The sequence below is a fragment of the Stegostoma tigrinum genome, chromosome 6 (genome assembly GCF_030684315.1).
Source record: "Stegostoma tigrinum isolate sSteTig4 chromosome 6, sSteTig4.hap1, whole genome shotgun sequence".
Classification (NCBI taxonomy): Eukaryota; Metazoa; Chordata; class Chondrichthyes; order Orectolobiformes; family Stegostomatidae; genus Stegostoma; species Stegostoma tigrinum.
The window spans coordinates 75,331,582-75,358,489 of record NC_081359.1 but is presented as its reverse complement, the minus strand read 5'-3'; the positions used below and the strand labels follow the sequence as shown (position 1 = coordinate 75,358,489).

Genomic DNA, 26,908 nt, shown 5'->3' with positions numbered 1-26,908 from the left:
GTGGAGCTTCGATTTCCTGCAAATTGTAAAGTGACAGCCAGCACTCTTCACGCAGTGATTTCCAGCTGCCGTCTCTATATGCTAGTGAGGTCCTGAGCATCCAGATCCCCTTCCTGTACACCCTAAAGGCTTCACACCTCCCCAGGTCCCTTCTTAACCCATCTACATGAGCTTTTACCTGACAACTTGTCCCCCTGGAATTTTAGATAACCATCACAGATGTGGTCTTACACTGCACCCCACTTAGTGCCAGGGTGTCCCTGACCCTCCTGCGTGACTCCTTTCTTGCAGGCTCAGGGCAGGGGTGTAAAACAATTGTGTAGGGGGGGACAACAGTGCCTGTAAGGAGGGACACGGTAAAGCAGCCTCGTATGGCTATTTGGAAATCCAGATGTTAATCACATTTCTGTTGAAAATCAATGAATAATTGCCATCATTATTGAGCATGTGATTCAATATCATGGAATCACAGAATGTTTATGGCACACATGGACACCATTCAGTTCTATTATCCAGTAGCAATCTCTTGCCTATTCCCATATCCCTGCATGCCATTTCTATTCAAATAATTATCCAACCCCCTCACAAGTGCCCTAATTAAACCTGCCTTTACCATATTTCCAGGCAGTGTATTCCAGACCAGAACAACTCATTTGCTCATCAGTTTAAGTCAATGTCCTCTCACTTTTGTGAGTTCCCTGAATCTACTCCATCTAGCCCAACCTTTTTCAAATCTCTCAGCTGAACCAATATTCACATTTATGTCGTACAGGTACGAGTTTTTTCAACTTTGAGTTTAGGTGAACTGAAATATGAAAGTGTTCTTTTTTATCATCACTGCTAATGCTTCACCTCCTTGAGTTTAGATTTGTGGTAGATATTTGTAAATTCAATACAAACAATCAAGAACATTTATGTGTGTTGTGAGTGTGTGTAGGGCAGTTTTAACTTAAATTCTTGTATGTGGCTCAAACAGGAAGCGTGGTGGTGATCTCAGTCGGACAATTATTTCCCATTGAATCAGAAAGAGGGCATTATTCATCTGCTATAGTCTAAAGAGTTTTCACAGACATATTCTATCAACCTTCAGCTGGTTTTTAATGTCCCACTGATTATTTAACAAAGCTGACAACATGTTAGCTTAACACACTGTGTTTGGTTGTCTGTTTAAAACTGCAAGATCAGAGCGTGGCCTAGCAGGAGCCCAGAATCAAAGGTACCTATCCTTCTTCGGATATATTCCTTATCCGTAATGTACTTTCAAAATGTAGAAGTTGTCTTGCAATTAATTTCAAGTCAACATACACTCTGTTGCAGCAGGCTCCCAGTCAGTAGCTCAATGAAAGTTAAAGGTTAATTGCATAGTAGGCATGTAGTGATAAGCTCTCTTAATAGTACTTTTTGCTTGAGCATGATCAGGAATGAACTGTGGATAACATAAAATTCCAGTAATTAATCCTTGCACAATAATCCTAAAGCATTTAGATTTTTTGATATTAGGCAATTGGTTCTGGTTCAAAGTCGTTTTGACCTCTATTAATATTGTTTGTGGCTGAATTGAAAGGCAAATTATCAGTTCTTGCTAGCTATCTCATCGCTTATAGTAAAAATACTTACAATGCTTGGATAGATCAAAGGTTATTTAATTTCTACAAGACATAATTAGATTTTAACATAGTAGTTGAAGTTGTGCAGGGCTCATTTGATTTTTAAAAAATGGCTGGAAATGTTTTGGCTTTGTATTTGACTAACATATCAGAATTAAAAAGTAACGAATGGAAAAAGCACCTTTACTCAAGGGGCAAAGAAGAAGACTGTTACCAAATAAGTGATCATTTAGAGGCATAGAGCTATATAGCTATACAGCATGGAAACACACCCTTCAGTCCAACTTGTCCATGCTGACCAGATATCCCAAATTAATTTGATCCATTTACCAGCATTTGGCCTATACCCCTCAAATCTTTCCTATTTATATACCCCTCCAGGTGCGTTTTAAACTTGATTGTACCAGCCTCCACCACTTTGGCAGCTCATTCCATACACACGCCACTCTCTACGTGAAAAAGTTGACCTTTTTAAATCTTTCCTTAATGTATGCCCTCTAGTTTTGGACTCCCCCACCCCAGAGAAAAGACCTTGTCCATTCATTCCATCCATGCCCCTCGTAATTTTCTCAACCTCTGTAAGGTCCCCGTCAGTCTCTGATGCTCTAGGACAAATAGCCCCAGCCTATTCAGCCTCTTCCTGTAGCTCAAAACCCCCAACACTCAAATATCCTTGTGAATCTTTTCTGAACCGTTTCAAGTTTTATAACATTCTTCCAAAAGCAGGGAGACCAGACTACCGCGCAATATTCCAAAAGTGGCCTAATTAATGTCCTGTACAGCCACAACATGACCTCCCAACTCTGAGAATCAATACACTGACCAATGAAGGCCAGCCACCCAAATGCCTTCTTCACTATCCTGTCTATCTGGGCCTCCGCTTTCAAGGAATTATGATCCGATACTCCAAGGTTTGTTTGTTCAGCAATATTTCCTAGGACCTTACCATTAAGTGTGTAACTCCTGCCCTGATTTGCCTTTCCAAAATGCAGCACCTCACATTTACTAAGTGAAACACCATCAGTCAATCCTTGGTGCATTGGCCCATCTGATAAAGATCCAGTTGTACTCTAAGGTAACTGTCTTCGCTGTCCACAACACCAACAATTTTGGTGTCTGCAAAATTAGTCCTATGTTCACATTGAAATTGTTTATAGAAATGGTGAAAAGCCTACAAGCATATGAAGTAAGAGCAGAAATTGGCCATTCAGCCCCTCAAGCCGGCTCCATCATTTCGGAAGATTCGGCTATTTGTTTGTGTTTCAAATTTCATATTTCCATCCATCCTAGACAACAAAACTCTTCGTTATGGCTGCCTTAAAAAAATTCAATGACCCCTCTTCCACACTGTTCAGTGAGGTCTAAATTTGCATAACCATCCAGTAAAAATATTCACCTCATCTCTTTCCGAAAAGATCAACTATCATTTTAAAGCAGAGCTGCCTAGTTCTGGACTTACCAAGGACAAATTCTTTCCAATTTCACTATGTCAAGAGAATTCGGGATTTTATACACTCTAATCAAGGCATCCATCCCTCTTCAAAACTCAAATAGATGTAAGTCTAACCTCTCCAACCCATCCTCAAAACACATGAATTCCAGGTTTCAACTGAGTCATGTTCCTCCGAACCACATCCAATAGTGAGGTTTGTGCTGGGGCAATTTGTTCAAGGGGATGCACAGGCAGGGAGCATCACCTGCGAGAACAAAATGGGGGGGGGGGGGCAAAGGGAAGGAGAAAATGCAGCGGTATGTGCAGAGATGGGGAGAAGGGCAATGGTGGAGGAAAACTCAGGGTGAATGGTATTCAGTCAAATAGCATTGGAGGGTAGGCATTGGTCAGATGTAGTGAAAGGGCTGAGAGGGCAGGAAGAACAGCTGGAGGCCAAGTTCAATGTGGCAGTCTCCACATGAGGGAGGAAATGGTCTAGAGGTATTATCGCTGGACTGTTAATCCAGAAGCCAGACAACATCTGGGGACCCAGGTTCAAATCCAGCCACGATAGATGGTGGAATTTGAATTCAATAAAAATATCTGGAATTAAGAATCTAGTGATGACCAAGAATCCATTGTTGATTTTTGGGAACACCCGTCTGGTTCACTAATGTCCTTTAGGGAAGGAAACTGCCATCTTTTCTGGTCTGACCTTGATGTGACTCCAGATCAACAGCAACATGGTTGACTCTTAACTGCCCTCTGGGCAATTGGGGATGGGCAGTAAATGCTGCCAGGCCAGTGACAACCTCATCCTGTGAATGAATAAGTTAAAAAATGCATTGGGAGTGGGAAAATATGCATGGAGGTGGCCTGTCAGTGATAGTGAGAGGTAGAAGGAGATATGGAAGATCTAGTTTGGGGGTCTTGGGAGGTGTGTACCTGGCGATTAGGTAGAACATAGCGTTCATTGTGTCTACATTGAACTGCATTCTCTGTGATCACATGCTGGACAAAGTCAATATCATTTAGTGAGTGAAAGCATAGAAACCACATCTAGTGGGCTGTTATAATTTGAAGGCTCAAAAACATGAATCATGGTCTTGTAAAATCCAAATACATTTGATTTGCAATAACTTCTCCACCCAGTTACAATGCATATGGAGTGAAAATGCTCACAGTACAAGTGTCGGTCAGGACAATATGCACCATGCCAATGATGTCAAGAAATGTCCAGAGGCACTGGATACTGCAAAGGCCCTGTCAAACTTTGGGCAATAGTACTGAAGACTTGCGCTGCAAAACTTGCTGCTCCCCTTGCTTGCAAGCAGTAATTGCTTCACAACAATCACCTCTACTTTAGGTTCTGCCAGGGCCACCCAGCTCCTGCACTATGGGTTCAAACATGAATCAAAGAGCTAAATTTAGAGGTGGGGGTCGGTGACAGTAGAAATGGACTAAATGGGGAAATTTCGCTGCTGCTGCAAAGGAAGGTAGTGTAGTTGTTGGAGGTCAGTCATCTCAGTCTCTAGGACATCTCTGCAGGAGTTTCTCAGGGTAATGTCCTAGGCCTAACCATCTCCAGCTGTTTCATTAATGAGCTTCCCTCCACCAGAATGTCAGAAATGGAGATGTTCACTGATGATTGCATAATAATTAGCACTATTTGTGATTCCTCAGATACTGAAGTAGTCCATGTCCAAATGCAGCAAGACCTGGGCAATATCCAATTTTAGGCTGAAAAATGGTAAGTGACATTCACGTCACATAAATGCCAAGTAATGACCATCTATATCAAGACAGAATCCGTGCATGTCCCTCGATTTTCAATGGAGTTACTATCACAGTATTGACCTCACTATCAAGATCTTGGAGGTTACTAATGACTAGAAACTGAAATGGATTGGCCTAATAAATACTGTGGCTACAATAGCAGGTCAGAGATAAGGAATCCTGCAGTAAGCAATTGCAAAGCCTGTCCACCATCTACAAGGTTGAAGTCAGTAGTGTGATAGAATAGTCCACACTAGCCTAGATGACCATAACTCCAGCAACATTCAAGAAGGTTGATACCATCTAGGACAAAGCAACCTGGTTAGTTAGCACCACGTTCATACACATCTACTTCCTTCACTGCTGACGCTCAGTAGCAGCATTGTGTACTATCTACAAGATGCACTGCAGGAATTTACTATTGCTCCTAAGGATGCATCGTTCAAACTGACAACCACTTCCATCTCGATGGACAAAGGAAGCAGATAAATGGAAACACCAACAAATGGAAGTTCCCCTCCAAGCCACTCAATGTCCTGACATGGAAATATATTGCTGTTCCTTGACTGTTGCTGGGTCAAAATCCTGGAACTCCCTCTCTAATGATATTGTGGTTTCAACTACAACACATGGATTGCAATGTGGTTTAAAGAAGGCAGCTCACCCCCACTTTCTCAAGGGCAACTAGGGACAGGCAAGAAATGTCAGTGACACGCATTCCATGAATGAATTCTTTAAAATTACGGGAAGTATTCACAGTTCAGATCAAGCATCATTGACATAGCAGGCAGGCACTGTCAATTACAGCTATAGCAATTGAAATTAAGGGCTACCAAAGCAATTTAAACAGGGCTAAGGATGATGCAAAGCCAGAATTAAAGCAACAGAGAGGCAGTCAGCAAACCTAAGCATCCCTTGATCTAATGGAACAAAAAGTTCACAAGGTAGCCCATATTGCCTGCTTAATCTCTTGCGCCCCAGTAAGATAAGTAAAATCCATTTGCAGGGTGAAAAATTGAGGTTGTTTATTTATGTAAGCGTAGCATGCTGTGGCTGAAGAAAGCATGATTTTTGGGGCTGAAGAGTTTTCTTTGTAAATAATTGCAAATTGTAATTTATGATAACAGAATATGATACAGAATGTATGTAATGCATCAGTGGCACTGTGCAACTTCTACATCATTGGACGGATACCTCAGAAGCAAAATGGTTCAGAACTGCTGCAAATAGGCTACACTTTAAATATTAACTTGCCTGTCTTTCTAATACTTTACAGACCTGCGAGTTTTTCGATTTTTTTTTGCTGTAATTTAAGTTTAAATCCTTTCCATTCAATTGGAAGCTAATAGCGATTTGCTTCCACATTTTTAAACATTATCCAAAGTTGATGGTTCTGGAATGAAGTGGAAAGTGATAGCAGCACTGGTAATTTTGACTGTTAAGCATCGAGCCTTATGGAGTATTTTCTGCAAATATAGCTGCCCTCAGAAATTTGTCTGCATCTTCCACCTACTTCATTTGGTCATGATGATAAGGATGCGAGCTACTTGCAATAGTTCTGAACGTTTTGCTTGAGAGGCATCCTTGCCATTTTGCAAAGATTTCATAGTCCCTATATAACATGTATATTTTCTGTATAATGTTTAATTACTATAGATCACAAGAGTGCAAGTTGTCGTGATATTCACCAATGGAATCATCACAAACCCAGTTTCCGTAAAGATTGGAATTAAACAAGATTATGTTATTGCACCAACCCTCTTCTCCCCTTTCTCACTGTAGTATTGCACCTCACTCCCATCTAACTAACTGCATGGACACTGCCTTCAATCCACCAAAATCCACTAATTTTAGTTATTGAGCTGCAGTATGCAGTTATTTCTTATATGTCCTTTTACAATGCCAGTTGACATGACAAACCTTTTCTTAACAAAAAATATTAATCTGAAATGATCAATTTTAAAGGAATTACAGAAGATTTCAAGACATTTAGTTTAATAACCAACTTAAAATCAACTATCAACTGATGATTACTCATTAGGTGACTAATACTCTAAACTCCAGAAACAGTAATTTTAATGTAAAGTGTCTTAATCAGTCTAAATTAGTTTTTTGGGAAACAGCCCGCAGTCAATCCAAAGCCCATTAGGTTTTTTTCTCTCCGTTGTGGTGAGTTTTAGTTTCCCATGACTACTTCTGTCAATTGTCTGAGAATTCCCAAAATGATTTTCACTAGTAAGGCCGACTCCAGTGATCTCTTTTCCCAGCCTCAACAAGGTGAATCTTTCAGTGTCCTTAAATCCTTGGGGGTCGTGTTCAACGAGTGAACAATCTTCCTCCAGCATTCTGCCTGGTTGTTAACACAGAAATTAATCATTTCCTTTGTGGATTACAGTAACTGCTGTTCTATTTCAATTTACTTCTCTCTACATCAAGGGTTTTGTTTGAACTGACTGTCTGGAATCCTGGAAGGCTGCACAAGGAAAAATACTGTACTCTATGTTCAGATGTGAAAAATAGCAGGTGCATTCAGTAAGACAGAATAGTCCGCATTTGCCTAGATGGCTAGAGCTCCAGCAACCTTCAAAAAGATTGGTACCATCCAGGACAAATCAAACTGCTTAACTGGCACCACATTCATACACAGCTACTCTCTTCACTGCTGATGCACCTTTGTAGCATTGTATACTATCTACAAGATGCACTGCAGAAATTTACCATGGCACCTAAGGATGTATCTTTCAAACCGACAACCTCTTCCATCTAGATGGACAAGGGAAGCAGATAAATGGAAACACCAACAACTGAGGATCCCCGGTTCTAGAGTAAGCATCATCTGACATGTTAACAGCTACATCAAATACAAACTTGCAACATTCTTCTTTTCCAGGGCATTCTGTTTCTCTTTAAGTAAAAAGGAGCATTTCAACATAACCATCTTATAAAATCGTGTATTCACATCAATGCACTCACACTGAAACTGAACTCTAGCTCATTGTCAACTCCTTCTCCAAAGCACATGGAATATGAGTCTGTCACTAAAAAAAACACTCTGAAAACGAAATCGTGTTCCAAGTAGCTCCTGCAATACAACTCCTGTCCCTGATGACTGAGATCAATTGACCACTTTCCGTATCTTGAGAGCCTTCTTGTGACCAAGGTAGCCATTGATGGCAAAATTTATCATCACATCCAATGTGCCAGCTCAGGCTTGTCTGACTAAGGACAAGAGTATTTGAGGATCAGGATTTCAACATGAAGGTTATGGTTTATCAAGCAGTGCTCCCATATCTTCCTGAAAGTTGAAGAACCAATGGCAGGAAACCCAAAGCACTGGAGAAGGATTGCTAGTGGTTCCTTTGCGAGATCCTCCAAACCCAGCGGCATGAAAGGCTATCAAACAACAGTATCCTGCTCCAAACCAACTTCCCCAGCTTTGAGATGTCCTTCACTCAAAATAAGCTTCTCTGGACAGGAGGTGTTGATAATTATGCCTGACAGCAGCCTCCTGAAGCAACTATTTGGAACTTTGTCATGGCAGGGTGACAACAGAAACACTTTAGAAATGCTCCCAAAGTATCCCTGAAACATCCCCACCACCTGTGTGAGATCCTAGCATGTAAAAGCCTAAAGTGAAGAGAGCTTATTCAGCACCAAACACATCGAGTGACTTTGGGGATGTGCAGAAACCACAGCCTTGTCCCAAATGTCCGAGTAATTTATGCACCCAATCCTTAAAGAACCACATGATCTGCATGTGTCAGAGTGTGCCGATTGTACACTAGATTTATCAGCCATTTCAGAACCCATTGAACTGGAAAGGATGCAAATCATCTTCGATCCTGAAGGTCTGACTAAGAAGAAAAAGGCACAGTCTTCACAGAAAGCAACATAGAGGATACAATTGAAATTGAGTTCACTGAACATTTTACACGACTCAGATAGCCAGTCGTAGTATGGTATTGATTTTACACTGAGCTAATGCTTATTTGATCACATGCCTTTGAATTGAACACTGATTGAACAGTTTATATCCAGACAGGTATTATAATTTATAAGGCCAAAAGCTGATCCAAAAACAACTATCATTTATATTGCAATTTACATCAATCACTTAGTACTTAGGAATGCCAGTATATTGGCATTCCTATTAATGATGCTGGCAAAGGCAATTGAGAATACAATCTCATATATCATCAGTCCATCAATATGAACTCATTCATGCAAATGCTAATGATTCATTCTTTGTTGTTTTTCCAATAGATTGCTCTGCAGAGGGGCTGCTCTGCCCGTGACTCGGTGACAGAATGACTATCAGTTGATTGAATTTCTGTTTTTCATCATGCTAGCCATGCTAAAGTACAAAAAAAAATTAAAATCTATCCATTAAGAATGGCTGTGTCTCAGCATTGTCTTTGACATCAACAAAGTTTCTAGGCTGTGACAAAATAAATTAGCATTCAGGCCTGACATTTTGTTTCAGCTGTTATGTTTCTTTCTCCATAACCTCATCAACATGTGACAGACAAAAGATGCAGTTTCTATCACGTCTGCAGTAAAGTTTTAATGATAGGGAGGGAGAACGCCAAGGAAATTCTAGGCCAAGCAGCATCCCAGAAGCATAAAAGCTGACATTTCGGGCCTAGACCCTTCATCAGAAAAGGGCCTAGGCCCGAAACATCAGCTTTTGTGCTCCTAGGATGCTGCTTGGCCTGCTGTGTTCATCCAGCTCCACACTTTGTTATCTCGGATTCTCCAGCATCTGCCGTTCCCATTATCTCGGAAATTCTAGGCCATTGTGTCACTAGTCTTCCATTCAAACAAAAACTTCCAGCACAGAACAGAACATGCAACTTTATTAGTCTCCTCTTCAAGTTTGTCTGGTTGTGGCTGTTCCAACATCATCCTAACTGGCCTCCAAATTCCACCTTACTTAAACCCTTCCTCAGGTCTGCTGTCTGTATCCTAAGTTGCACCAAGACCCCTTTACACATTACCAATATGTTCATTAACCTAGTTGACTCCCCTTCATACTTTCAAACCCTCCATGTTCTCAACACCCTGAAACATGCTTTGAAACACGCCAAAATTTCAGTGTTCCTTTAGCTCTCTGTCTTGTGGATCCACTAACTTTATCTCTCCACCGTTAGCAGCTGTAACTTTAGGTGTTTATGCCTAAATGATAGAATGTAAATTTTCCAGCCTCTCAAAGGCACTCCTTTTGCAAAAGGAAAATGATTTGCAATCAACTTGCTAAGACTCAGCTTCAGGGCACGGAGGACTAGAATCAAGCCCTTCAGGCCCACAGGTAGGGACACTGCACCATAAGACCCTTTGTTCTTCTTTAAAATGTTCCTCAATAACATGCTTTTGGTAAAGCGTTTGGTCAGCTCTCCTGCATTTGTTGTTAATGTGGATGATATGCATCTACCACAAATGTATAAAATGCCAGCCCTAAAGCCATCTAGAACCATTAGTCAACAATAAACATAATCAAGAAATTAGTAAAGGCAGTCCAGCCATGGCAGTTAAATATAGTTGCTCATTGTTGGAGGGTGTCGTAACACCATATTAGTGTCCTTGCTGTGGAAGCTGCAACTGTTCCAGAGGTGTGCCAGTATACATACACAAATCAACTCATAAAATAGTTTTCCTGGCTGTTGATCATTTTTATCCTTGGACAGACAAACAATCAAAAGTGTGTGTTTACATGAGACAAGGATTAGGCAATTGACTCATCACATATCTGGGTCATCAATGCCTCTGCTTGAGTGGCAGCAAATTTGCAATTCCATGAAAGGTGAAATAACAAGTTGTCGAGCTGGATGAACACAGCAGGCCAAGCAGCATCAGAGGAGGAATAGGACTGCATGTAAATTCAAGCCCTTTACCTCCACAGAAATTAAAATTTCTAGACTAAGAAGCTTAAAGGAAACTGCAGCAGGCCAATATGTTACTGATTCATTTCATGCATCTGGGAGTAGTATGGTGAGTGGAGGAATAATGGTGGAAGAGTTGTAAGAGCAGACTGAGGTAAAATTCAAAATATTTGCTTGCATGGCGAATAAATGCTAACATAAACAAATTGCCACATCTTCAGCAGCTTTTTTAGTTGGTCTTAACAATAAAACAGTAGTAAATAAAACAGAACAAATATATATAAATACACACACACACACACACACACACAGTCAGAACAAAATCCCAACTGTCCCAATACCAACACTTTACAATATTCAAATACATGAGAGAGAGAGAGAGTTCATTTCTTTATCACATCTATAAATTTGACTTAAGTTTTTTTTATAATTCATTATTTTGAGAACTTAATGCCCTTTCCTTGATACTTCACACATTTGAACTTACGCTTTAAAAAATAAAGCTCTGGGGAAAGGTCACTGGACCCGAAATGTTAACTCTGATTTTCTCTTCACAGATGCATCCAGACCCACTGAGGTTTTCCAGTAAACTTCAGTTTTGTTCCTGAGCTTACACTTTCTTAGCCTCAAACAAACCCTTCCTGGTTCCAACAAAGTATTTCTGGCCTGAAATTTTCAAACTTTCATTGAAGTAACCTATTTCCTAATTATTCTGAACTGAAGTTTTCCTACAGGCAAATCTCTTCAACGCTTCTTCAATGACCTTCCTTCCATCATAAGGTCAGAATTGGGGATGTTCGCCAACAATTGCACAATGTTCAGCACCATTCGCAACTCCTCAGATACTGAAGCAATCCATATTCTAATACAACAAGCCAACAATATAGGATTGGGCTGACAAGTGGCAAGTAACCCTCACACCAAACAAATGATCTGCCTTCAGTGTCACGACACCAACAAGGATACCACCAGCCATCATTAGGACAATGTTTATAAATATTACTGTGATAAATATATAAGAAGTCCCATTTTAAAAGTTTTATACATTCTGCAGATATCAAAGACCAGAATAATCTGGGATTGTATTAAAGGACAGTAATGGGAAAGGGCCTGGGGAGATCTGCAAATGGTGATAATGAAGTTCTAAACAAGAGTCAGCTGAGATTGCTGAGCACAACACTGATGGAGGAATGTGTAAAGGATGGGATTTTATGCTCCATTACCTGCGTACCTGAATGTGTTAAGCATTGAAGTCTAATTTTTACTTACTGACTCGTCAAAGACTTGGTTGAAATTTTGTGGGTGGATTGGGCTGCATTGGACTGCCTGGCCAGTTTTGGACATACCAAAGCTCCTAAGTTAGTAAGTAATGGCCACTTAAGGGCCTCATCCTGTTTCCACTCATGTAGGTGGGAGGGAGGAGGCGTGCTGTTGTGGCTCAAGACATTTTAAGAAGACTTAGCTGCATCATCAGAGGTAGCTTCCTAGAAGTTCATTCTCAATTTAACTCTCATCCCAGTCTCTCAATTTGGCCACTCCCTTGGTCCCATCTACCCCTCTCACCAATACCCTGACTCTGGATTTACTTGGACTCCTGATATAGTGGGACTGACTGTAATTCCAGCGTTGGACACCTCTCTGGTGTTGCTGGGAGCAGCAAGCTACTGTCAATAGTCCAGCAAGCTCCTATGTTAGGAAAAGGACAGAAGGTTGCATTTTAAAGCAATCAGGTCTCTGAAAGTGAAATTGATGTTGGTAGGCCATTGGTATCCTGGCCAGGCTTTTGTATGCCTCCACCCACAAGATTTTAGCCAGTGCAGTGAGGAATGCAGAGTCCCATAAAATCCAGCCCAAAAGTGATCCACAGGGTAAATGCACAAATTACACAGAGTTTATCATGAGACGTTATCTGTGGAAAGACAGGCAATAGTTTCCATCTTTGAGTAGTTAGATTACATTTTTTCAAGGAAGAAAGAACATTAAACTTTATAAAAGGCTGAGCATAACAATGTGCCAGCATCGTTCTCATTCATTGTGGATGCACTGTTCTTTTCCATTTACATCTATTCTCCCTTCACACTTCACTACATGGTAAAGTCATTAGTTAAAGCAGCTCAAGAAGTTAAGACTGTAATATACTTTTTGGCATTTCCCTTCAGTCCTTATTTGAAACAGAATTTTATCATCATTTCATGCAGCAAACAAATGTAAAGCAAGCCAGTCCATTAGTGAGCTTCCCCAAGTGACACTTCCTCTTATTGCCTATCTGAGATTTCAGAACCATTCATTATTCTTTTATTTATATTCAGCAGAGCCATAAAAGCTATTAAATATCTCTGAAAGCTTACAGATTTTTGTCAAGCTATATCTCTCACCATCACATTTACTCTAATCCAAAACATGTCAAAGTTAAGCAAGCATACAAGCCAAGATCTTGCTTTTGCTTTCTCCTTCCCCTTTCTCAGTCTGAGGTCCAGTCTATAGCAATAAGAAGATAAGTAAGCATGGAATAAGAAAAAGGGTTACTCATCCCATCAGACTTTTGATTTTGTCATCCATGTAGAATTCGCTCTTCTGCTCTACCCATTCTTAATAAAACCTTTACAAAGTTTCTTTCTGCCCGAATCATGATGAATCGAGCAAATCTCCAGAAAGCCTTTCTAATCTCTAATTTTATGCCCTACATCATGCCTCCCTTGACATCACATATCCAAGGTTCCAGCAGCTCAGGAATGATCATGTTCAACAGAGCTTCTGGTTATTTCCATCTGAACTGGAGCTGCCGTGCAACATGAAAAAGAAAACAGCGATTAATCGCACACTAAAGAATTTAATCGCGGCTACTTTTTTGTTTTAAAGGTTTTAATTTCATCCATGAACCAATCTTCAAGTTTATTTATGCACATTTTTAAAGGTTATTATGGAATTTCTTTAAATGATGCATGATTACAATAAACTGTTTATAAAAGATTAAATGACTGGGAAAGGGACCACGTACTATTGCTTAAAATGGAGCAATAAGGCCAACTGAACTGTAACACTGCCTCAGCCCAATTCATTGAGCGGAGGTATAACATGACAAGAGCATCTGAACCTCTGCTGCTTGTCATGAGTTACATCACAAATCAGCAAGATATTAAAAAGACATCATTTAATAAAAACCTTAATCATTACATTTAGAAGCTTCACAACCCTTACATAGACATGAGTCTATGGAATGAGCTCACTCTATAATTGAAGTATTAAAGTTCTGCCTCAGGGTAAAAATCCAACACTGAATTTTGTTAGAGTTCCTGCTACATAAAATTTGTTATTGCTGTGTTCAGCAAGTACATTAGTTAGCAGTCCAACAGAATAAGCACATTTTTCCTACTTCCTTGATCTCTTTGGGTAAACAATAAATCAAAACAATTAAAGTTATGGAATGATCCTGAAATGGGGAAATGACCAATGTGATTTTACTTTTCATAGCTATCACTTTAACATGAAACATAACCAAAGCAAAGCAGCATGATTCACCAGGCAGATTGTAGTTCAAATTAAAAACAAAGATAAATAATGCTTTAAGTAAATGATACAATAAATATATGTCACACAAAACTGTAAACATCCACAGAATTCCATATCGACATAAAGGACTGCATGCAATTCCAATGTTCTTGAATTCAGCCTCTGGTACTTTCTCACTTAATCTATTTGGCCCTCACTCAAGTGATATTCCATCTGTATTCCAGTATTTCATCTGAGCATTCCCAGACACATGCAGAGACAGTCAGCATCTGAATGGCACAATCTTGCAAAACCTCTTTAGCTAGGTCAACATAAGTCTGATGGACCAGATTCCCCAGAAGCTCCTTTATCAAGCTTTGTAAAAACCCTGTGAAATGGGATAGTCAACCCTGGCAAAACTAGAACAACAACAGCACTAATAAAACTGTCCACTTCACCATCCATGCTGTAACTCTTTCTTCCGATTTTCAACCTGTTTAAACATATTACACACAAACATTATGTTTTCTCTATTCTCCCTCAGCCGCAGATCTCTTTGTTCACTAAAGCTCTCTTTATCTGTCTTTGCAATATCTGACCTTTTATATGTACCTTCATTCCCGTTGATAATTCCCAGGTCAAGACTTATCAGGTCACAGGGATCAATATTCCTTATTTTTCAAGAAAATCACAATTAGTCCCTTTATGAATAACACAAATTCTTAACAAGTGCCTTTCAAACTTTGTTTGAAAACAATTACAGATTTCACAGACCATTAAAACAAAGCATAAATATTTCTTACTATATGGCTTCCAGGCCAATTGTCATCACACCATGCACACTTTCTGCATGAGGAAACTTGGACCAGTCTGATTGGAAAGCCCATTTGGATACTTCATGACTTTGTGTTCAATCTCTTCATTTATGCACTCACCTCTGAAACTATGATTATAATTCCATGTGAGAGTCACTTAGGTGGGAGCCAAGGTGGACAGGAAACTATCGAGGTCTCTGCATCTCTGTAACATAGGAGATATGAAGTTCTGGAACACATCTACTGCATCAATCTCACTTTGCCAGTTTTTACCAGGTGCATTGGTGCTGGCTCTCAGTCAATCTTTGAAGCTGGGTATTTATGACTGCTGACTTGTCTCACTACATTAAGACTCTGGCTTTGCTGATATTTCAGCCTTCCATTTCAAGCAAAATGTCAAAGCTACTGAGCAACATCTATGAATCATATATTTTATGAGTCTGGTTATTAACAGCTCTCACCCACTTAGCTTTTCAACAAATGTTCATTGAGCCAAAAGAGAATGTAGTACTTCAACTGTTTTTAGTAAAGTATGTCCATTTCATAATTTAAGAACTGGCCAACAGTTTTGATCAGGAATGTTACAGATACCTTTGAGACAGAATGTGGCACAGTATTACAGGGTGGCATGGTGGGTACGTGGTTAGCATTGCTGTCTCACAGTGCCAAGGACTCAGGTTCAATTCTGACCTGGGGAGGAGTTAATACATTCTTCCCATGTCTATGTGGGTTTCTGTTTCCCCCAACAGTCCAAAGAGGTACAAATTAGGTAGACTAGCCATGCTAAATTGCCCTGTAGGTTAGGTTGATTACCCATGGTAAATGCAGGGTTAGGGGATGGTTGGTTGGGATGCTGTTTAGAGGGTCGGTGGGCTGAATGGCCTCTTTCCGCACTATAGGGATTCTATGAGAATCATGAAATAGCAGGGGAAGAGGAGCTAGAACCATTGTCCCCAGCAGAGATCATATCTTCAACGATAGCCCACTATGACAGAATATGTTTGTCATAAAAAGGTGATACCCCCCCAGCAGGGCAACAACCTATAAGTACAAACTTCCTAAAATATTCCTGTATAAATAAGCCCTGAAAGAGACAGATAGAATAATTTTATGAAGTCAGTTTAAGGAAAATCTTTCCAACAGAAAATCTGACAAAATGCAAGGATTTTGCCTCATATCACCACGAAGATTTCAGTTGGCTGACTTGAGGAACCCACCAACCTGCTAACTAGCTAACCTACCAACTAGATTGAGGTGAAGCTGAACCCCTGAAATGGCTGGACTGGGTTGCGTTAGATGCTAAAGATTTAAAAACTACCAAACACAACTGATCCTGCTGTTTCACTTGTTCAGTGACTCCCAGTTGGGTATTGCCAGGGTCACTCAATTCCTGCAGCCTTGGTTCAACATTGGCAAAAGAGTTAAACTCCAGAGGTGAGGTGAGAGTGACTGCCCACGACATCCAGGCCACATTTGACCAAATGTGGCATCAAAGGGCCCTCACAAAAATCAAGTCAGTCAAAATCAGGGGGAAAACTCTCTGCTGTTTTCAATCATACGTGGCACATTGGATGATGCCTGTGGAGAGAATCCAAAAATCACACCTTAAAATTCAATGGCAGTAACATCATTGAATCCCCACTGATCAACATGTTAGGGTTGCTATTGACCAGAAACTGAGTTCAAACGACCATGTAAATACAGTGGCTGCAAAAGCAGGAGGATAAGGAATCCTGCACGAAGTAACTCAATTCCCGACTTCCAGATGCCTACCTAACATCTTCAAGGCACAAGTTGGGAATGTGATGAACGCAGCTGTAACAACAGTCAAGAAGCTTGGCACCTTAGAAGACAAACCAACCCTCTTGATTAGCACCATATCCACAAACATTCATTCCTTTCGACACTGACTCTCAGAAGCAACAGGGTATGCCATCTACAAGATGCACTGTAGGAATTTGCCAAAGCTCCTTACACAGCACCTTTCAAATCCATGATCACTTCCATCTCGGACAAGGACAGTGGATACATGGAAACACCACCACTTCAAAGTTCCTCACTAGCCATTTGTCATCCTGACATGGAAATATTACTTCAGGGTCACTGGGTCAAGAACGCAACTCAACACCACCCACTGAAGGGCAATTAAGGATAGACAATGAATGCTGGCCCAGCCAGTAATACTCCACATCTCGTGACTAAATAAAGAAAATCATATAATCAGCCATTGTCTTGTATTGTCATAGGTGATCCTATTTTATTGTTATTACTGATATTCACAAGCACAAAGATGAATGTTCCAGGGGGGAAATGGAATAATGAGATGAAATTGTGCCTCTCATACCAGGAATAAAGGAATATATCCACCCTACAATTATCATCTTTTTGTCAAATTATCTTCTGTGGCTAGTCTCAGAGACACTTTGTACACAAATCTGCTAAAAAATTAAAGCCACTTCACCATCTTAAGTCAACAGAGAAACCAGTTTATTGCCACTTTAAAATCCCTGCACCATTGGATCCAACAGCCTTGGCTGATTATGCACTAGCTTCTTTAATAGCGAATGCAACATTGTCACTTTCAGCCTGCTTGTACTTTTGTAATAAATCCTGTAACAGAGGAATTGTTGTTGACATAATATAGCTATAATTAAAAGGGAGTAATGTGATTTTACAACTTAAAAGCATGACAGGTAATGAAAAAAAAGCTGATAAATGGAAGAATTTGTTCTTAATAGGAGCTTAGTGTCATTGAGATGAAAAAGGACAGTGGATAATCAACACTGCAGAAAACTTCTTTTTCTAAAGCCCTTCATGTGCCCTTCTCTCCTCTGTTTCTGATGGCCTGCCTGTGGAACCTGTCATTTCTGTGACTTTTCCATCCCATCTGGAATGAGCAGGAATATCAAAATTCTCCACCTGTCTCCATGGTTTCTTCTGGAAGAACAAAGTCCTCATTCTAGCATGTGAAGAAAGACTGCATTGACTGAGCTTGTACTCACTGGAATTTAAAAGAATGGTTCGGGATCTCATTGAAGCACATAAAGTCCTGATGGGACTGGACAGGCCAGATGCAAGAAGAATGTTCCCAATATTGGGGAAGTCCAGAACTCGGGGCCACAGTCTAAGAATAAGGGGTAGGCCGTTCAGGACTAAGATGAGGAAGAATTTCTTCACTCAGAGAGTTGAGAACCTGTGGAATTTTCCACCAGAGAAAGCTGCTGGGGCCAGTTCTTTAGACATTTTCAAGAGGGAACCGGACGTGGCCCTTGCAGCTAAAGGGATCAAGGTGAATGGAGAGAAAGCAGGAGTGGTTTACTGAAATTGCATAATCAGCCATGGTCATATTGAATGGTAGTGCAGGCTCAGAGGGCTGAATGGCCTACCCCCACACTTTTTTCCATGATTCTATTCATCATCTCATTATAGATGTTAAATTAACAATCAGACTTTGTCATAACAAAGTGTGGAGCTGGATGAACACAGCAGGCCAAGCAGCATCTTAGGAGCATAAAAGCTGAGACTTTGTCTGTTAATTAGCTTGTGGACAGTAAACACAATATCTCTTACCAAAGTTTGGCTACATTTTCCATTCAGATCCTAGTCAAGCTGAAATTCTTTTCCATTAGGACACTCTATCCCATCCTCCCTATTCGATGCCACATTAACTCCCAATCACCAACCGTCAATGTTTCCTATCTTATTATTGTGCAAGGCCACTTTTTCAAAACATTTTGTCATTCATTTAATTTTTGCAAGGCTAAGCTGATGCATTATTTATCACTGTTCAAAGCATGCTGCCTGGTGTGAGGCCAGGCACCCACGTAGCTTTATAGGAACATTGCACTTCACCTCTGTATTCTCTGGCCCACTGTGATTTCTGGTTCCCAGTGCCTCAAATTTTAAATTCTTTTAAAACTGTAAAAGTCCTCAAGCCTTCATCTTTCTAGCTTCGTAATCTCCATCAATCTTACAATTTCCTGACCCAGACTTCATGTGTTAAAAAATTTATATGTGTAATGCTGCTTCTAGTAATACAATACAGACTAAAGTCCAATCTTCAGGGGCAGAGAGCTCTGTGGGCCACTACCTGCAAATTTTGTGTCATCTTATTTGATGATACAATGAAAAATGCTTTATGGGCTGCTGAAGTAGTAACTTTAGAGGGTGCTCCTAGGGAATTGAAGTAATTCTGTGTGGTGCTGTAAGATGTCATGCTATGCAAACAAATTTCTCCATTTCAGTTCCTGTGGCCTCTTATTCAGCCCTATCTTTTAATCCTCTACAATGGTCTTTTCTGATTTTATGAGACTCTCCCTAAAAGACTTTCATTGACTAAGGTTCACCCTTTCTCATATCTCTTTCTTTGACGCGATGCCCTTTGTTTCTTTTTGTCTCCGCATGTGACCTTGAGACAGTTTGTAAATTGGAGGTGCTACATTATGCAAGCTGGTGTTTTTGTGGGTCCCATGTGAAAAATAATGTTATTATGCTTCAGTAGGAAGAGCGTTCTTAAATATGTTGGTTTAGGAAACTCATATTCTGCTGTGCTCAACATTGTCAAGTTCTGTTTGCTGAAATTATACTCTTGAAAAATGAAACAGCAGATGAAAGATGGAGAGCTTTAAATTTAAAAAATTTGACAATGAAAAATGTCCTTAAAAAAAATCACTCTCTATGTTTGCAAACTGCAATCTGAATTCTAAATTGCATCTCTCCAACCTGCTTTTGAATCTGAATATCCTTAATACTGCAATAGATTTCTGAGGACAGGGAGATGGAATTACAGTCTAATGGTTGCAACTGAAGTAACGCAGTCAAATGGAACAATACTAATTTAGTGCAGAAGCTTGAAATGCAAACAGAAATCTAATCATCCCACAATTACTGGGTACTGCAGAGGTTCAACTCCACTATTAGGTAAATAGAAACCTGGTTACACTGGAGCTGAAATAATATTATTTCTGCACATTGAAGGAAAAACTAATTCCAGAGAAAGATTCAAATTGTAAAAGGAAGGACAAGACAGGTTGAATAATTTGATCGAAGCAATGCAGTATCAGACACTGCAGAGATAATCAAAGAAATGGAATTTGTTTATTTCAGCATAATGAAAAAATGAGTTTTTGTAGCAACAGTACAACAATGAAATGAAACCACTTTATTGTTTACTTTGAAGAAAGATTACAAAGACAAGATTAATGAAGAGCTTGCAGAGGGTACAATAATCCTGTCAGCCCCTGAGCTTACTAAAATCTGTTTGTTAGTGCATTAGTTTTTTTCCTATTAATAGTTTTGGATATATCCTTGTACTAAGTCAGCATTTGTATTCTGGAATTAATTAATTGCCATTGTTTAAATCATACATGACAATTTAGCTCTCCAAGTTCAAGTAGTTATAATGGGAGGCTATGGCAAGGTGACATGTTATAATATTACAAAGATGGTCAGTGGAATTTGAAAATATCAGAATTTGGATACTGATCCTGTATCCACCTCCAGCACGCTCACCCTTGAATGAAGTTGTGAATCTCCTGTTTAAGATAAATAATACTCTTAATAGTGGGATGTGTTGTGTTCCAGTGATTACATTCCTGCCTCTGAACAGGTCCCACTCCAGAATATGAAGGTCAAAGAAGGTGGGATCTCAATGTGAGTGTTATGTGCTCATAAATCCTTCTAATATATTCCATCCAATAAAAGTAGAAGAGATTTCTGATTAGGTTTAGAACACAGAAGAATGTAAGGAGATCTCATTGAAACACATACGTTTCTTAGGGGACTTGATAGGGTAGATGTGAAAAGGTTGTTTCTCCTTGCAGAACAGTGCAGGACTGGAGAGCATAATCTCAGAATAAGGAGTCATCCATTTAAGACAGAGATAACGAGGAGTTTCTACTTTCAGAGGGTTAAAAGTCTGTGATTTTTTTTTATCACAGAGGACAGTTGAGACTGGGCTATTAAACATATTCAAGGCTGAGGAAGACAGGTTTTTAATCAGGAAAGGAATTGATGGCTATGGGAAAAAGGCAGGAAAGTGGAGTTGACATTTGTCAGGTTAGCCATGATCTCATTAAATAGCTGAACAGACTTGATGGACTGAATGGCCAACTTCTGTCCCTATGCCTCATGGTTTTATATGTTGGAAATGTATTTGAAGTCTTTATAATTATTATCCAGAGCTCCAAATTACAACATACAATGAAATTGCTGTAAAATGCGTATTGCCAGAGCACTGTAACACACCGCCACTAGTCTCAATGTCTGTGGGCAGGATTTTTCAGATCTCAGGAATCCTAGCAGCTGGATCCTTTACATAAGTGCTGTTATAGTGCAACTTGTGGAATAGAAGAGATTCTTCACCATAACCTATTTCTTTAGTTTATCAGGTGGCCATGATAGGACACCCTCTTCAAACCATTCTACCCCAGGGGTTTGATTGCCACATCCAAATGCTGATGTCCTACTCACCTCCTTCCAATGTCCAATGTCTCTCTGGCCTGGAACTCCCTCCAACTTCTGTTGTCTGCTTCCTACCACCAAAAGCTTTGATTGCACACCCACCGCACCTTGAGGTCTAATGTGCTCCAAGATGGTTGAAGTATTCTTGATGCCTGACTGTGCCTTTCCCTACTCCCCCACCACCCCATTTCTTTCACATGTCTCTGCTCCATTTCCCTGGCTGTTTTCCTGCCTGGCAGCCTGACAGGATCTCAATCTGATCGATCACAGACTGTTAAATAATTCTATTGGCCTGTGTTTCCTGGTTATTAAAAGTCCCCTGCCTGGTTGCTTCTGTTTTGAGGGAACTGTCAGGATTTATAAGCTGTCGGCATCCACTTTTGAGAGTCGTAAAATGATACAAAACTGAATCGAACTATCAGTTGTGAGGTTGTGTCACTGATGTAGGTCCTTGTGATTTCACCAGGTTCATTTAACCTTTGACATGGCACAGGTACTGATTCCACTGACACTGTTGCACCTTGGAAGTTAGGTTGAACATACTATTAATGATGGTGGCCCTGATGTAAGTTAACAGTATTTGGAAGACAGGTACAAATACAGCCTTCAATGAGGGCACTAGGTAGGGGATACACCATACACAAACACCAAGGACTACTTCCTTGCGTGGGAGCCCTGGACTCGGGAAAATACTTTACTAGACATGATGTGGGAGATGCTCGCACAGACAAATAGGAAGCATTTTCATAAAAGGGTGATGTTTCTGAGAGCCGATGGGTGGTGATGGATTCACATGCTAGGCTGTTCAAAGACACAGGTTAACAATTCATAGTGATAGTTTTGGACTGTAGTTCTGGGGCATATGTTCCAATGCTTGGTTGATGATTAGTGGTGACAGAGTCACATGTAGAGTGATTGACAGGTTGGGTGGGATGTAGCCCAGAGAAGCTTCAGGATTTGATGGGGGTGTAGTGTGGAGTCAGTTATGGGCCAGTAAAGAGCAATGGAGACGGTGTCAGAACAGAAAATAGGAAAAATAACTGAATGGGCAGACTCTGACCAGATTCTGAGCAATGTGGGTTATAGCAAGTTGTGTGACATGTTCTGTGAGGTTGTTCATATCATCCTATTTGCTTCATTCAATGACATGATGAAATTCTTGCTGCACAGCGACAGCTTACCTTTTGACGCTCTTTATTTCACAACTCACAACATGTCGCAATCTTACCAAACTTGCCATATAAACAAGCTGTCAGGAACAATCAACATGCAAACCAGAGCAGATTCTTGGCTGGTTCAACATGCTAATTGCTCCAGAACATCTCTGTATTGGATACGGGGCACCAGCATCTCAGGCCATTCTCTACGGATACCAGCCACATGCACCCAACATTCACGGACATTGGCATTCAACATCTATTACCCTCTACCACCCTCCAATTCACTTACAGTATGATTTGGCATTTCAGTAATACACCTTGGGCTGCACTGGGGCAACTATCATTGCAATGCTACAGCCAGGACACTATATGCTCATGGGCTTGACCAGGCTGTTTGCTCCCTGTCATGATGCTCATCCACACTGAGGCCTACTTGGAAGTTCACAGCATCCCTTCCTTGCCTTGCCTTTTGCAAGGTGTAATGTAATTCATGTGCTTTGTTGGGAAATGGGAACACTAGCGGAGGCAGAGTGAGTGCGAGGTAGCAGAGAGGCAATGGTGGTGCTGGCACTGGTGGATATTGACCATTTTGATACAGTGCTTAACTTCATCATCACTCTAGATGCCTGAGACTCCTCTAACCTTCGGGGGGAACCTTGGACCAGGCTGGTCTGGTCTGGTGTCATGGCTTCAACTGCTGGTCCTAAGGTACAAATAAGTCTCGCTTCTGCACCAGCCTGTGCAGCAGGACCTCCAGGACACTGCCTGCACAGTGGAGTGCCGTTTTGCCCCTACATGCCATATTTGGGGAAAATATTAGGAACCAGGCATGGCAGCCCCAGACTGGCGCTCTTTGTTTGAGTGCATAGTGGCTTTTTAAATCAAGAATGCCAGTCATTTCTGGTGAGCTGCTCAGGGAAAAGCACAAGGTAGGACAAGGTGAAAATTGGATGGTTCTTGTAATAAAAGTTGAAATGCCAATCAGTACAGTGAGCTTGGCAAGTTACACTGAGAAAATCCATTTGGCTTTGCAGCGAGATTGGCTCAACAAACTCAATGCGACTTGCACTTAGTCAGATAAAAACCCCATGAGATTCAGCCCCATGACATCAGTCAGGTCAAACATTGCATGAATGAATTTCTCTGGATTAGCTGATGCCAGGATGAGCAGGACTGGGGATGTTTCTAACATGCAACAGATTCACTGCTGTTAATGTGGGACAGGACTAAATGGGCCAACAGAACCCAATCGCTTCAAGGTCCCTCTTCTCTAGGAGTACAGCACCTTGAGGTTAAAGCCTACAGCATGGCACATCTAAAGGTGTTTCTCAGCTAAGGAACCATTTCCCTCTCCTGTTGCATTGGCTGGAGATTAAAGATGCCAAGGACCCCGTTTGAAGAAAATTCCCTGGTGTAATATACAGCTTTAGTCTTTCCAGAGTCACATCATGCCTCCCTCTCCACTTCATTCAGCCTCGACAATGAAAATAAGAGGTCAAAGATGTGTTCACCAGGAGAAGCACCAACATTCACAGTTTTCTTCATTGTCTATGATACCATTGATGCTCTGACAGCATGAGTTGGGGATGCAAACAGAATATGAAGAGGGGATCAGGAAAAAGGAGAAAGGTATACAGTGTATTAAAACTGCGATGCAATTCCGTCTTGTTTTTACAGTATTTAGTTAAGTCACTATAGCCCTGTGTTCTCATACAGAGAGAGAGGGAGAGAGAGAGAGATGACTGGTGGTGGTTTCACTCAAGGGTCACCATGCCTCAGGTAAAGGGAAAGGTTGAGAAGGAGAATCTTCCTGATAACCTCAGCTGATATGGGAACTGTATCCATGCTGCTGGTATTACTCTGCATTGCAAACCAACTGTCCAGCTAACTGAGTTAACCAAATCTCTTAGCGAGATGATTAAATTCCACATGAGAAAAAAAATATGCTGATGTTAAGCTATGATACTGAGAACTCAAGGAAGTCTTCAGAGCCAACAGGTGCAGCTGAGTATTGACGTTAGGGCTTCGGAATGTACTGGAATCTGTAAGGGTCTTGGAAGCTCTTTAACTTCCTGAGGTAGGCCATCAATTGAAAAATCAAAACTATTTCCAAAGCAGAGGCTGCAAAGTGACAGTTATAAATGCAGGGAAGACATGTGACTTTTAAGTAACACCTCATTTTAAAACAATAGCTCAACTGCCATTTCATTAGCCTTCCAAAAAGAAGCAATCTAGGTAAGCACAAATCTTCAACCTTAAATCCACAAGAATTATTAAATATGGGGCCTTCATAACAACCTGCATCCTGCTCCTATTTCGCCTCCTTTTTAAGGGTCTATGTAGAAATCTACAATGAACTGCTCAATTAGATCAGATCTCTGTTCCAAATTTTTATTCAATTCAAATTATATCATCTGCCATGATGGGATTTGAGCTCATATCCACAAAGTATTTAAACTGGGGGTCAAAGTTGCTAGCCTGCGACATTACCAAAATGCTACCCCCTCCACCAAGCCAACTGCATTGTCGAGTAACCAAAAAGAAGCTTGTAATTATATATTCAAATGCGTGTCACACCTCCCTAATCTGTCACTCTCTGTGGTCCATGAAGTGTCTGGTATTCCAATGTTCTATAGGTATTTTCTCATCAGCCTGTTCAGTGACATTACTGCAAACTTCTGAAACTGGTGTGACTTGAACTTGGGTCCTTTTGCTCAGAGGTTGGGAACACTACCTTTGTACCATGAGAGCCCCTGCAGTACTTAATACCCTTCTTCCCAAACTGATTTTTTGGCCGTACCAGTTAATAAACTCAATCCAGCCAGTTTCCAACTGACCTTCAGCATAACTGGTCCATGTAAAGTTGCTGCATAGGCGTTGATGTGCACATACCCAGTTTACACTCACACAAAGCAGATTGTGAGCAGTGTGGAAACTGACCGCAACATTGCCAAAGCAATAGGAATTGTGCTGACAGGTAACAGGATTATCTGTATTCTCAAAAATATTGCTTTTCTTATCATTTTAGGATACACTGTGCTTTTAACATAAGTTTGAAGTATTGAAATAAGTTTGGTATTGCTTATCCTATGCTGAAGGTAAGAGTTCTTGTACATGTTGGAATTTGGGAAAGCTAGATCAGTTGATATCTTTGGTGACATGAGTAAAATGTTGAACTTTTACGAGTCTTATTATGTTCAAAATTGTAATTGGTGGAGGAATATAATGAGGCGGGTGATGACACAATAAAGTCGCTGGAGGGATTTAAATAGAACTTTACTTCAGAAGCAATTATATTTTATAGTTTTTTGATTAGTTGCAGTTGTGATATTTTGCAACATAAGACTGAATGTTATATCTCATTGGCACAGTACCTGATGCACCACCTTGTAAATGATTGGGAATGTCGAAATATGAGTCAGCTATTCATTTCCTTGAAGATGTCCTGACAGTCAATGAGTTCATGAGTGATCCGAATCTAAACTCATCCACCTGCATGGATCAATTTTGTTGGCAGATGCATAACTAGATAGATACTTTTGAAGTAGTTAATTGCCACAGCATAATAAGAAATAAGATGGTGAACAAAAGCAGATTGCTGGCAAGCAGCAGTGTCTTATTTCAATTTTTTTTTGCTTGGAAGATTTAATTAAGATTTTTCAATCCCAAAGGTGCAGCACATAATGTGTTATTCAATTATTGTCACCACACTTACACTGTTAATAAACATTGTGTAATGGCTGTTCTGGGGGATTTACACAGGTATATGCCTTTCATATTAGAAACTTAATAACAACAAAGGATGCCATGTGCCTTAGGTTATTCATCCTGCTTTATCTTTCCCATAATACACACAGATTGGTTATTGTAATTTGCTTCTTTTCAGGAACGCCATGCTTTGTTATGTTAAAATGAATTAATTTTAAGTGATGTCATGCATGAGACCAGGACACTAGTACATCCCACTAATCTCCAGCAGCATGATTTTAACAGGGTGACGACGATGCTATTACACTCCCCACCAATATGGTTTCATTTGCCTTCATTTTCACAGCTTTCTTTACCAAATAGGTGTGTGCTATTCCTATAACACAGAGGTAAGCATAGCAGTAAATTCAGTGTGATACAATGCTGACCTTTGAACTAAGCTTCAAATCTTACCTTCTCACCAAGGCTGCCTAATTTCACCTCGGTAACAAATCAACTGGAGTTAGCTAAAGGTGGCAAGGATTTGAAGAAACGGGTTCAAAATATGCAGCTTATCCAGAGACCATTTCCAGCACATGCA

General features: G+C 40.4%; 1 protein-coding gene and 1 long non-coding RNA gene across 8 annotated transcripts in view; one reads left to right on the top strand and one right to left on the bottom strand.

Annotated features, from left to right (window-relative positions):
• The window catches only part of LOC132209771 (uncharacterized), a 36,261-nt gene extending 27,069 nt beyond the window's left edge, over positions 1–9,192 (top strand). The window contains exons 3-4 of the long non-coding RNA XR_009445850.1: positions 4,723–4,789; positions 9,079–9,192. This is a non-coding gene — a long non-coding RNA (uncharacterized LOC132209771). The remainder of the gene's footprint in view (positions 1–4,722; positions 4,790–9,078) is intronic.
• Positions 1–26,908, bottom strand: part of LOC125453034 (gamma-sarcoglycan) — a 644,680-nt gene that overhangs the window by 205,577 nt on the left and 412,195 nt on the right. The window lies entirely within an intron of this gene.